Source organism: Tamandua tetradactyla, chromosome 7 (assembly GCF_023851605.1).
Source record: "Tamandua tetradactyla isolate mTamTet1 chromosome 7, mTamTet1.pri, whole genome shotgun sequence".
Lineage (NCBI taxonomy): Eukaryota > Metazoa > Chordata > Mammalia > Pilosa > Myrmecophagidae > Tamandua > Tamandua tetradactyla.
The window spans coordinates 48,591,635-48,605,044 of record NC_135333.1 but is presented as its reverse complement, the minus strand read 5'-3'; positions in this window follow the sequence as shown (position 1 = coordinate 48,605,044).

Sequence of the window (13,410 nt, the reverse complement as noted above, 5' to 3'; positions counted from 1 at the left end):
GAAAACAGAGTTCTAATGTGTCTACCCCTATTATTAACACCTTGCATTACTGCGGTACCTTTGCTACAGTTAATGGAAGAATATTCTTGTAATTGTACTGTTGACGGTAGTCCATTAGGTTTCACTGTTTTATTAGTATTTTTAAAAATTTCTATTCTAATAACACCTATACATTCTAAAATTTCCCCTTTAAACCTCATTCAAATATACAATTAAGTGGTGTTAATCACATTCACGATGTTGTGCACTGCCCTCAGCAGCTATTACCAAAACTTTTCCATCCCCCCAATAGAAAATTCTGTACCAAATAAGCATTGCAGTTTCTGACTCGATGACTTTGTTTATTCACATCAGTGAGGTCATACAATATTTGACCTTTTGTGTCAGGATAAATTCACTCAACATGAAGTCTTCAAGTTGATCCATGTTGCTGCATGTATCAGACATCATTTCTTTTTACAATTAAGTCATATTCCATTGTATTTATATGTCACATTTTGTAAATCTATTCATCTGTTGATGGACACTTGGCTGCTTCCATCTTGGCAATTGTGAATAATACCACTATGAAAATTGGTGTGCAAACATCTGTTCAATTCTCTGCTTTCATTTCTCTTGGGTATATACCTAGAAATGAGATTGCCAGGTCATATATTAATTCTCTATTTAACTTTCTGAGGAACTGTCAAACTCTCTTCCAGAGTGGCTGCACTATTTCATATTCCTACCAGCAAAAGGATATTTCTCCATATACTTTTATTTTCATTTTTTAATAGTTGGTGTGAAATGGTGTTTCACTGTGGCTTCGGTTTGAATTTCCTTGATGGCTAATGCTGTTGAACACCTTTTCAGGATTTCGTTTGACCATTTGCATATTTTCTTTGGGGAAATGTCTAGTCAAGTCTTTTGCACAATTTTTTAAACATATTTTTATTGACAAAACAACATACAAACACAAGCATTCTTAACATATGAACATTCCATACTTGGTATACAATCAATGGCTCACAATATCATCACATAATTGTATATTCACCACCATAATCATTTCTTAGAACACTTGCATCACTCCAGAAAAAGAAATAAAAGGAAAAAAGAAAAACTCATACATACCATATCCCTTACCCCTCCTTCTCATTGACCACTAGTATTTCCTAGTTTATCTACCCAATATATTTTAACCTTTGTTCCCCCAATTTTTTTATGCCCCTTACCACTTTCATTGATCACTAGTCTTTCAACCTACTAAATTTATTTTAACATTTGTTCCCCCTATTATTTGTTTATTTTTTTATCCATATTTTTTACTCATCTGTCCATACTGTACATAAAAGGAGTATCAAACACAAGGTTTTCATAACCACACAGTCACATTGTGAAAGCTGTATCATTACACAATCATCTTCAAGAAAGATAGCTACTGGAACACAGCTCTAGTTTCAGGCACTTCCCTCTAGCCGCTCTAATACACCTTAAACTAAAAAGGGGATGTCTGTATAGTGTGTAAGAATAACCTCCAGGATAACCTCTTGACTCTGTTCAAAATCTCTCAGCCACTGACACTTTATTTTGCATTATTTCTTTCTTCCCCCTTTTGGTTGAGAAGGTTTTCTCAATCCTTTGATGCTGAGTCCCAGCTTATTCTTGAATTTTTGTCCCACATTGCCAGGGAGGTTTATACCCATGGGAGTCATGTCCCATGTAGAAAGGGGAAGGGCAGTGAGCTTGCTGTCCATGTTGGCTGAGAGAGAGAGAGGCCACATCTAAGCAATAAAAGAGATTCTCTGGGGGTGACTCTTAGGCTTAATTTAAGTAGGTTTAGTCTATCCTTTGCAGAAATAACTTTCATAGGCACAAATCCCAAGACTGAGGGCTCAGCCTTTTGATTTGGTTGTCCCCCCAGCTTGTGACAATATCAGGAATTCTCCAAATAGGAAAGTTGAGTTCCCCCATTTCTCCCCATTCCCACAAGAGGACTTTGCAAATACTTCTTTATTCAGTGTTCAAATCACTCTGGGATTTACCGGGGCATCACACTAACTTAGACAAACCTACAAAATCTCATGTCCTATTCAAGGCTCCATGTATTTCTGATGTTCAATTAAACTATCCATATAAGTTAAATGAGGAAATGCATTAGCAAAATATAAATTTTGTAACAAATAAGCGTTTCTTGCTTTAGTCTCACAAGGAAGTTGAAGTTTTAAAATATGAATGACCATCTATTTTCAATACCCTGCAATAGTGACATTCCTTTGTTCTTCCTCATGCAAAAACATTTCTTAATTTTTACATTTAGTCACTATCATTGTACACTCTAGGCATTCCTAGATTATACCATCTCAGTCTTTATCATCTATCTTTCCTTCTGGTTTCATATGTACCCCCAGCCTTCCTCCGTCTATCACTCTCACATTCAGCTTCATTCAGTGTACTTAAATTATTGTGCTACAATCAGGTAGTATTGTGCTATCCATTTCTGAATTTTTACAATCAGTCCCGTCTTTTGTACAAATTTTAATTGAATTGTTTGTTTTTTTGTTGTTGAGTTGTGGGATTTCTTTATATATTCAAGATATTAAACCCTTATTGGATATGTGGTATCCCAATATTTTCTTCCATCGTGTAGGCTGTTTTTTTATTTTCATGATGAAGTCCCTTGATGCACGAATATTTTTTCATTTTGATGAGGCCCCCTTATCTATCTTTTCTTTTATTGCTAATGATTTGGTATAAAGTGTAAGAAACCATTGACAAACACAAGGTGCTAAAGTTGGTTCCCTACATTTTCTTCTAAGAGTTTCATAGTTTGGTTTCTTAGCATTCTTTTTTTTTTTTTTTTTTTTTTTGCATTGGCAGGCACCAGGAATCAAACCTAGGTCTCTGGCATGGCAGGTAAGATCTCTGCCTTTCAGCCACCAGGGCCCAATAGTTTGGGTTCTTATATTTAGATATTTGATCCATTTTGAGTCAAATTTTGTATATGGTGTGAGGTAAGGGATTCACCTTTATTCTTTTGTATATGGAGATCCAGTTTCCCCAGCAACATTTGTGGAAGAGATTATTCTTTCTGCAATGAATGATTTGGCATCCTTGTTGAAAATCAGTTGACCACAGATGTGAGGATTTTGGCTATTTGGGGCCCTGAGGTAGTTTGAAGCTCTATGTACCCCCAAAAAACATGTTCTTAAACTAAATCCATTCCTGTGGTTGTGAACCCATTATAAGTAGGAACTTTTGATGAGATTACTTCAGTTAAGGTGTAGCCTAACCCAGTCAGAATGGTTCTTAATCTTATTACTGGAGTTCTTTATAAGTGGGATGAAATTCAGAGAGAAAATCACAGATGGAACAGCCAGCAGCTGAACATCAAGGAAAATGGAAGAGAAATGAGAGACCAGGAGACATGCCATATGCCTTGCAATTGTTTAAGTTGTCCCTTTTTCATGATATTTTCTTGAGCAGCCTAGGAAACTAAAACATATTTGGTACTAGGAAAGTGTGGTGCTGCTATTGCAAAGACCAAAAATGGGAAAGCAGTTTTGGAGTCAAGGAATGGGTAGAGAGGCTGGAAGAATTGTGAGGTGCTTGATAGAAAAGGTCCATTTTGCTTTGAAGAGCATATTCTTAGAAATATGGGCACAAAAAGTGCTTCTGATGAGACCTTAGAAGGCAATGATAAATTCGTGATTGGAAACTGGAGGAAAGGTGATCCTTGTTTCAAAGTGGCAGAGAACCTGGCAAAATTGAGTTCTGGTGTTGGATGGAAGGCAGTACTTGAAAGTGATGAACTTAGATATTTAGCTGAGGAGTTTTCCAAGTTAAGTTTGGGATGCATAGCCTAGTTTCTCTTTGTAACCTATAGGGAAATGAGAGAAAAAAGGAATAAGCTGAGAACAGAACTTCCAGGCACTGAGAAACCAGTAGTTGATGGTTTGGAAAATTTTAAGCCTCTGAAAAGTGAGCTCCAGGAACAGCACTCCATGTGAGGATCTAACTGATCATGGATCCAGTCAGTGATTTCAGTGCAAATTAGAATTGGAGAGGTAGTTATGCATGAAGGATCTGTGGAAAGTCATACTGTCTGATGGCATGGACCCCTATGAACAACATTCAAAGGCAGAAATTTATGTAATTTGTATGAAGGGAACCACTACCAGTCTAGACTACAAGGGACAGAAAAGGGACAAACTGAGGTAAGAATGACTTCAAGGGAAGAACTATGGAAGCTGAGGTCTGGACTGAAGAGATATCCTTAGGCAAAAAGAGAGGAGAGAAGGGAAAAATCAGGAGATGCCACCATGTGCTTTCCATATGACAAACTAGGGACCAAGGATTGCCACTGGCCTCAGAATGCCACAATCTTTGAGTCTTTGTAGAGAAAACATTACCTTGAGGATGCCTTGATTTGGACTTTCTCTTAGCCTAAAATCCAAAACCTAATAAATTCTCATTGTTCAAGTCAACCCATTTTGTGGTATGTGCTTGAGCAGCCTAGGAAACTAAAACAGGCTCCTTACTCTTCCATATTTATCTGATGATTGGATTTTCTATTTCTGTGCAGAAGACTATGGAATTTGGCTGAGATTGAATTGAATCTGTCAATAACTTCAGGTAGAACTGACATCTTAAAAATGTTTAATCTTCTTATCCATGAACATAGACTTTCCTTCCATTTTTTAAGGTTTTCTTTTATTTCTTTCAGAAATCTTTTGTACTTTTCCACATACAAATCCTTTACATACTTGATTAAATTTATCCTCAGATATTTTATTATTTTAATTACTATTATAAATGGGAGTTTTTCTTGATTTCCTTTTCATATTGTTCATTACTAGTGTATAGAAACACTATTGATTTGGCAGTTTTGATCTTGTCCCTGTCACTTTGATGAATACATTTACTGGTTCAAGTAGCTTTGTTGTGGATTTTTAAAGGATTTTCTCTTTATTGGATCATGTCATCTGCAAATAGAAAAAAAATTACTTTTTCCATCCAATTTGGATGTCCTTTATTTCTTTTTCTTCCCAAATTGTTCTGGCAAGAACTTTCAGTTCAAAGTCAAATAACAGTTTGACAGCAAGCATTCTTATCTTGTTCCTGAACTTAAAGGGAAAGCTTTCAGTCTTTCACCATTTAGTATGGTGTTAGCTATGGGGTTCTTATATAGGCACTTTATCATATTAAGGAAGTTTCCTTCTATTTCTAGTTTTCTAAATGCTTTTTACCAAGAAGGAGTGCTTCATTCTCTCTTTCTTTTCCTTCTGGGACCCCCATAATGCATATATTGATATGCTTGATGTTGTCCCGCAGGACTCTTGGGTTCTTTTCACTTTTTTCCACTCTTTTTTTGCTTTCTGATCCTCAGCTGGAATCATATCTATTTTCTTGCCTTTGAGATCACTGATTCATCCTATAACAGCTCCAATCTGCATTTGAATCCCTCTAAGGAATTTTCATTTCAGTTACGGTGGTCTTCAACTCCAGTAATTCTGTTTGGTTCTTTTCAAAATTTTGACCTTTTTATTGAGAGTCTCATATTGTCTACATTCATTGTTCTCTTGATATCCTTTATTTCTTTTTCTATGTTTTCCTTTATCTCCTGAGCATCTTAAAAAAATTTTTTTCAACCAGCATGTCCAAAGTCTGGACTTCTTCATTGATAGTTTCTGTATTTTTCCTTTCAATGAACGATTATTACCTATTTCTTTGTTTGTCTTTTTTGCACACTGTACATTTTGATATTTTAAAGTGTTAACTCAAGGATTTTGTTCCTGAGATCTCTGTTCCTTAGGATTATATACAACTAGTGATATGATAGAGATTTTCTTGAGTCCAGGAGTTAATAAACACAAGCTAACCAATGCAAAAACACTTTTTACAGTTTTGGAAATTGGCTCTGCTTTGGCTCGTGTTCACACTCTGAAGTTAGCCTTCTTATCAAGAAGATCAGCCCCAGCCAGTGGTGAATGTGAAGCACAGGGTCCTTTCTACTTTATCTGTGCCTGCGAAGAGATTTCTTCTTGTCCTGGGCTTGTGCTTGCCCAAGGCCTTAGGAAATCCACAGTTTACAGGAATTTGAATGTCCCCTTTATTCCTAAGAAATAAATTTTCCTTTCCTGGGTGCCCTATTATATGACTTAATGCAGGTGATCTATGGCCTCAGGCCACTTTGAGTTAATCCTTTCCTACACCTCTTTAGCTATCTATAAGCCATTTCTGCTTTCAGGACAAATTCTGGGAGCATAAGTCTGAGATAAGCTTCCTGGTTCACAATGGGAGTTCAGGCTCCACACTGCACTGGGGATAGGTTGGGAGAGGGAGCCAGCAAGAGCATCAGGAGCTTTGCCTACTGTTTTTAAAAATGCATTTTCTTGATTTGGCACTCCTGCAGTTACTGCAACTCTTTTACTATTTTCAGGGATTCTGAGGAAGATTGTTTTGCTGTTTTTTACTACCTGTTCAAAGATTCTATTAGGGAATGACATTCTGAAGCATCTTATGCTGCCATCTTGGTTGACAAAATTAGGTTCTTGAAATAATAATGATGGTAATGATGATGATATGATAGTGATAAGGATCATAATAGCAGTTAAAAATATACCATGTGCTAGGAACTGTATAATATGACTTTCATGCAATTGTTCATACAATCCCTTCAGCTACCCTATGAGGTTGGGTACTATTATTATCGCTATTTTGCAGAAGCTTTAGTTAGGTAATTCACCAGCAAAATGTATCTATATATGATGGTAGCAGTGTTTCCTCTTTGCTTGTTCCATTTTTTTCACCTGCCCCACCAGCCAAATACGTATAAATAAGTTAAAAGCATTCTTAGTTTTCTGATATTTATTAATTAATCAGAGGCTTCAAATTAAGCATTTGGAGCTGTATCTATTGTTTGAGGCCATTCAGTTAACGTTCAGTGCCTCATTCATTTATTTATTCATGAAACAAATATTCACTGACCATCCACCTCAAGCCAGGTGATGTGTGTCAAAGTCTTTTGCTTATAGCTGATAAACTAGTTATTTCTAAAATGCAATACACCAGTCAATTTTTTACCTATCATTTCCAAGTCCTTAGAACACCAATTACTTTACGTCTTATGTATACAGGTAAAGTTGTCAAAACTTATTTGAGAATGGAAAGGTCAGGAGAAAGGATGGTGGTGGGATTAGGGAATATTTCACCTGAGAATTAGGTATGTAGAGGTGTAGAGATGTCTAGAGCAATATTCATGAGACCATTCTGCATCCAGATACTCCAGGAGGATGGTCAATGTCCCAAAACATTCAGAAGTGGGAATGACAATCCATATGTCCCCATTCCAGATTTCCTTAAATTGGGGTTCTCTCTGCTTGCACCTCCTGTTGTGAGATACATTTTTCAGCTTCCAAAGGGCAGAATGTACAACTCTGGGATTAACTCAGGCAGAGAAGGAAAAGATAATGAATATCAAATATATAGAAACAGGAAAATATAATTTCCCTGCAGGGCAAATCTAAAAAAATTAGGTTTTCCCTACAGGGAAAGGGGGTCTTTGCAAAAATCTGGCTCACAGAACTTCCACTTTGTGGAGGCTTCTGGACTACTGGGGAATGCTCTGTTCCAAGGAACCTCTTTTAGCTATCATCCTGTCCTACGGACCATTCTTCTTTTCCATTTTGACTTTAAAAAATGATAACTTGATAGTAAGCCACTCTAGACCCGAAGCACTTGGAAATGTCACAAGGGTCATCAGATCATGATCAGAGGCTCAGATTTCCCATCTCTCTGCATTAAAGAGCTGACCCTTTCTTCCCCACATGTGCGACATTTTTAAGGTTAATTTCTTTAAGTCCTTTATAGTCTTGGGGGACAACAGCCGGTTGCACAATTAAGGTTTATTATCTGAGGACTGTTTTGACCTGTTTCATAAACTATTTTCAATTTATTAAGGTAAGAGGATTGTGGGATTTATTTTATTTCAAACTTTGACCTGACACCATCTAGCTTTTACCACTGTGGCCTGCCCATCACTCTTAACTTCTTATTTAGAAACAACCTCATTAAGACTTAAATGCTAGAATATACATTATTCCTGGATTGATTTCAGATCTCTTGAGCAATACTGAGGGAGTTAATTAAATAACTTGACAAATCTCCTCCCCTTTCACTCTCCCATGGCCTGGCCCTCATCCTAGACCACACATATTTGTTTTGATTTATAATGTACATGCTGAAACACATCACAAATAAATTTTACACTTACTGCATGCAAAAGTATGCAATAAAAATTGTGATTCAATCTCCAAGCACTTAAATTTATGTTTGTGTGTGGGTCTATAAGTTATTGTAATTCTAAAAATTACACAGCAATTGGCAGTTCTTCAAAGTGCTTTTGCGTGTGTTACCTTTTTACAGCCTCATAATTATCCTGGTAGGGGCGGCAGGTATTAATTTCAGTTTTACAAGGTTGGAGGGGTGACTAGAAAGAAGGATGTATTGAGCCTCAACTTTGATCCAGGCTTAAGCTAAATAGGGTTAAGTACCATCTCATTTAGTTTTCAAAGGTGTGTTATTCCCAGTGAACAGATGAAAAAACTGAGATTGACAGAATTAGGTATTGTGGAAATTTGCATCATTTGGCCCCAATTATTAATGTATTTTGTCACTTAGGCCATTTGCAATGTAATTTTGTCACATTTTCCCACTTTCTCTGGGCATGGCTATTTGACTTGTTTGGACAATGGGACATTGACAGAATGTGGCACAAACAGAAGCTTGAAAATTACATGGCTGGGCATTTCCTTGCTCTTGATTCTCTAACCTTTCCATTGGAAGGATATGTTCAGGCCAGTCCATTGATCTACAGTGATTTGCTAGTGCACAGAAGGAGGTAGAGAGCAGACCCAGCCTCAGACTTAGGAGCAAACTTGAGGATCACAAACAAGCATGACCAGTCATGATCAGTCATGACCAGCCCAAATCAGTTAAACTGTAAACTTCTAAAAAAAAAACAGTGCTTAGTGTGATATCAGACATTGAGGTTACTGGATATGTAGCTAGCGTATACAGTAATTAATCCAAGATCACAGAGCTCATAAGTAGTAGAACCAGAACTGGAATCCCAAGTCCAGGTCTTCTAACTCCAAATTTCAAGTTCTTTCCACTCCACCTTAGCCCTGAAGGCAGCCAGGCAGAGTGACGGACTGTATGATCATTAAAGGATTTTTCAGATGTTCACGTCCACATCTGAGCTCCACTGCTATGTAACTGAATATCAAGGATAGGACCTACTACATTTACTTCTTGATGTTTTTTTTTTCCTCCAACATTTCATCAGGCAATGTGGAAGATTAGGGGAAAGAGTGGTGTTAGTTTCTATGTCTTGGTTGATCAATCATCTTGTCTTTATGATCTCTTAGATTCTCCGTTCCATTTTCTAAAGAACAGTGACTGCCTAAAGTTATCAGCAATCAATACAGAAGTTAATTGGAAATCAGCCCTGGGAGACTTTTTCCTCCAGCGGTTCTTGTCTTTCTGAAAAAGTGCCACCCAGAGGGAAAAACAAAACTGCTCATTTCATTATAATGAAAACTTTGGAAGGTCTCTCCCTTCCACTTTAATAAAAAAATATGAAGAACAGAGTGATGTTAGTTTGCAAAGGGTTTTCGAAAAGAGGTATTTACAATTTTTTTCTTTCTTCTTTTTCTTTAAGGTTTCCAGCTAAGTGCTTTTGTCAAGAGGGAGAAGAGGGACAGCTGCTCTTGCCCCAAACCACTGCTCCAGTGTTTTCTTAGAAAAGCACTGGGAGCTCAGAGAAGGAGGAAGCCGAGAAGGAACACTGGGATGGAGGAACTGAGAAAGCCACTGGCTCATCCTTCCTTTTCATCCCACAGCGGGGGAGTGTCGAATACTCCTTTACCTCTCTCCCCCACCCTTCAGTGACAGTATGCTTGCCATAGGTAGCATCTGAAGGCGACCTGCTTCTGTTGGGGTAGTTATTTCAAAGTTCTGAGATATGGAATTATGCTAAAGGGAACTGCATAGAGAAATGCTTTTTTCTTAATATTTCTCTCAAAATGTTCAGGAAGATCAGTCCTTAGTAACATCACTTTCAAAATTTTGTTTGTTCATTTATTTTTCTTTATAAGAGGCAGCCCTGAAACCACCACTAAATTGATTGAGAGGGGAAGGGATGGTGATCAATAGAGATGATCTATTGATCTATCTCTCAATAGAGAGTTTCTGCTGCTGAGAGTTCTTCCAACCCTCAAGCTGTGCAAACACAAGAAGGCCTCGCTCCTCCCACAGGTCCATCCCACATTTTAGGGGTGTGAGAGACACCACAATCTCCTATTCTAAGACTGCCTCATTAGCCATGGAGCCCATCTAAATTTGGATTCTAGGCTCATCTCAGGTGCTATGAGTTTCTTCAAGCCATGCACACTGAGGTTAACAAGTCGGATAATACTGGTCACTGGCTCTTAAGGAATTTAAAGCATTGTCTCCTGGGGATGACAATGCTTAAGTAAACCATCCTAATTTACAAAGTGAGAACTAGCACTGAGGGTTGGATCACCTGGAGTGGAACCAAAGGGAGGAGGGGGAACTGATTTCACCTGAGATTGCTGGTTAAGGCTTCAGAGAGGGGCTTTCTTGGAACTGGTTTCTTGGGCATGCAGGAGACATTAGTATTACAGTGTCAGGATGGTGGGTAGAGGTGGAGCAATGAAGGGATTAGAGAGAATTTCTGGCAGAAACACCAAAACATGCAAAGAAAATACAAATGCATAAATAACATATCTGAGGACAACATTGAGTTGTGTAGAGTGCTGATAAATGATCTCAGGTTCTATAATTCTGATGGTTGATTACATGTGTCAGCTTGGCTGGGTGATGGTCAGCCTGGTTGTTTGGCCAAGCAAGCACTGGCCTGGTTGCTACTGTGAGGGTAGTTCATGGATGGATTTAAACATCAGTCAGTTGCTTGCATCTGTGACTGATGACATCTACAGCCAACAAAGGAGATTGACCTCAGCAAGAAGAACAGTCCCCTCAGCCAATCAGTTGAAGGCCTCAAAGCAAGGTGAGGATTTATACAGTCAAAAAGAAGAATTCTATCTCTACTTCAGCCAGCCTGTTTCTCCTGGGGATCCATCATCACCTTTATCTGGGTTTCCAATTTGTGGCTTGCCCTGTGGAATCTGGACTTGCCAATAACCATGGTCATGTGAACCAATTCCTATAATAAATTTGTTAATATTTTTCAATATACACACAAATGCACACACATATATCCTGTCGGTCAGTTCTGTTTCTCTGGAGAACCCAGACTAATACAGTGATCTCAGACACATCTATTTCTTAATCTAAAAATTAATGTATGCCTAAATTTGTTTGAAAAAAATTCATATGCTGTGCACAAATGAAATAATTGCAGGCACCATTTAGTTCGCATCATTAGTATCTTGAAAAGTTGCATTTTCATTTGTTTAAAAATCTGCAGAAAATCCTTTTATGTTTGAATCCTCACTCAGCAGCAATGGGCATACCTGCACAGGGTCTGACGGTCCCTTTAATTAACAGCAGTGGGACCGCCTGCTAATGGAGTTACGTTTGGAGTGTGACCTTTTAACAACAAATGTGCCATAATGTGCGTTATTTTCATAGCTCTAAGGAGTTTTTCAAATCGATCCTGCATCTTAAATTTCCTTAGTTAGTCTGAACCTGAGGCACAAAAGAAAATAATTGCTTGATTCAATTTCTCACTGTGTCAAAACGAGGCGATTAATGATTGATATGATGGGCATCTTTTATCTAAAAACCTTACATTCATTCTGTTTTGCTACCTGCATCTTAACCTTGATCTTGAAGTATGTGACTTAAAGGTAAAACTACTGTCCTTTTTCATAAAGAAAAGCATACTCACCGGTACCCGAAGTTACAACTTCTGTTGACATTTTTGCCTAACCTGAGGCATAGTTCTGCCTCTACTCCAATAAGACACATTTTCCTAACTCCTAACCTCTGCCTGAATTTGAGAAACCAAACTTCGAATGTGAAGAGTATTGACTTTAAGCCTAATGGTAATTAATCATCAGAACCAAGAAAAATGTGAGGGAGCACTGTTGTTAAAAAAAAAGCTTTAGTTGAAAATGTTGCAGTGATTTTCAAGGGTGTTTTACCTGGTCATGTGTCTTAGTTTTCCCGTGCTGCTATGACAAATTCCACACACTGATTGGCTTCAACAATAGAAATTTATTGTCTTACAGTTTTGGAGGCTAGAAATCCAAAATCAAGGTCTCAATAGGCCATGCTTTCTCCTGGAGCCTGTAGCTTTCTGGTGCTGCTTTGCTGTCAATCAAGCCGTCTCTATCACATGGCCGTCTGTGGCCGTCCATCTCCTTCCATCTCCTCCTCTGGCTTCTACTTGTGTGTCCAAATTTCTTCTATTTCTAAGGATTCCAGGCATGTAGGATTCAGGCCCAGCCTGATTCCATTTGCCTCATCTTAATAGGGTCTTTGAATATCTCATTTACAAATGAGTTCACAGGCACACAATTGAGGTTAGGGCTTGAGCAGGTCTTGTGGTGGGACTTGACCCATTCCTCAATATCATGCTCTGCAAAAGGGGCTTGGCATTTTAAAACTAGGTCACCAAAGCTCTTATGCCTGAATCCATTACTATATCTATCTTGCTGGGTAATTCTGGCGATTCACCCAGCTCCTCTTAGCCAACTTTCAATCCTATTAAATGTAATATGGGAAAATTACTACTTCTCAAAATGCTCCAAAATCTTCCTGAATAAAAGGTATTTTTTTTCCAATTTAAGGGCATTCATTTGCTCTGCAAAGACTAAAGTGCTTTGGGCAAGGAGCCACGCCCTCCAGGAAGGGGTATACCAGGGTGTCTAGCAGCAGATGCCCAGGCTGGACCAGGCTTAGCTCCTATTTCCCTTTCAGTGAAGCTGCATTTCAAAGACGCCCAGATGTGTGGCTATGTGTCAGAAATGAAAGGAGAGAAGTGTGGGGAATAAAAGAGCGTTTTCTTCTTTTTAAGCAAACACTGGGTTTCTTCACCAAATCCTCAGGGATAATCGCCAGGATATGACTACATGGGCCCAGCAGGGCCTAGACAAACATGGTCATGAAAAGAGTCAGGGTGTTTCCCTTTGGTGTCTCAATGTGTTTGTATAGTTATATAACCCGAGAGATTGGAATGAATCAAAACAAGGCCAGGAGAGAGAAATGCTTTGAAATGGGGTCCCAGAGCCTTGGTTTCCCTTACTTTTTCTTTGTTAAGCCAACCCAAGGTCATTGCATAGTTGATTGCCTTTTGTCAGAGTCTGTGCCTCACCAGGCTTTTCCTGGGCATGTAGCTCTGAAATAACTTTTTGTCCTACTTTTCCTATTATATTTTTA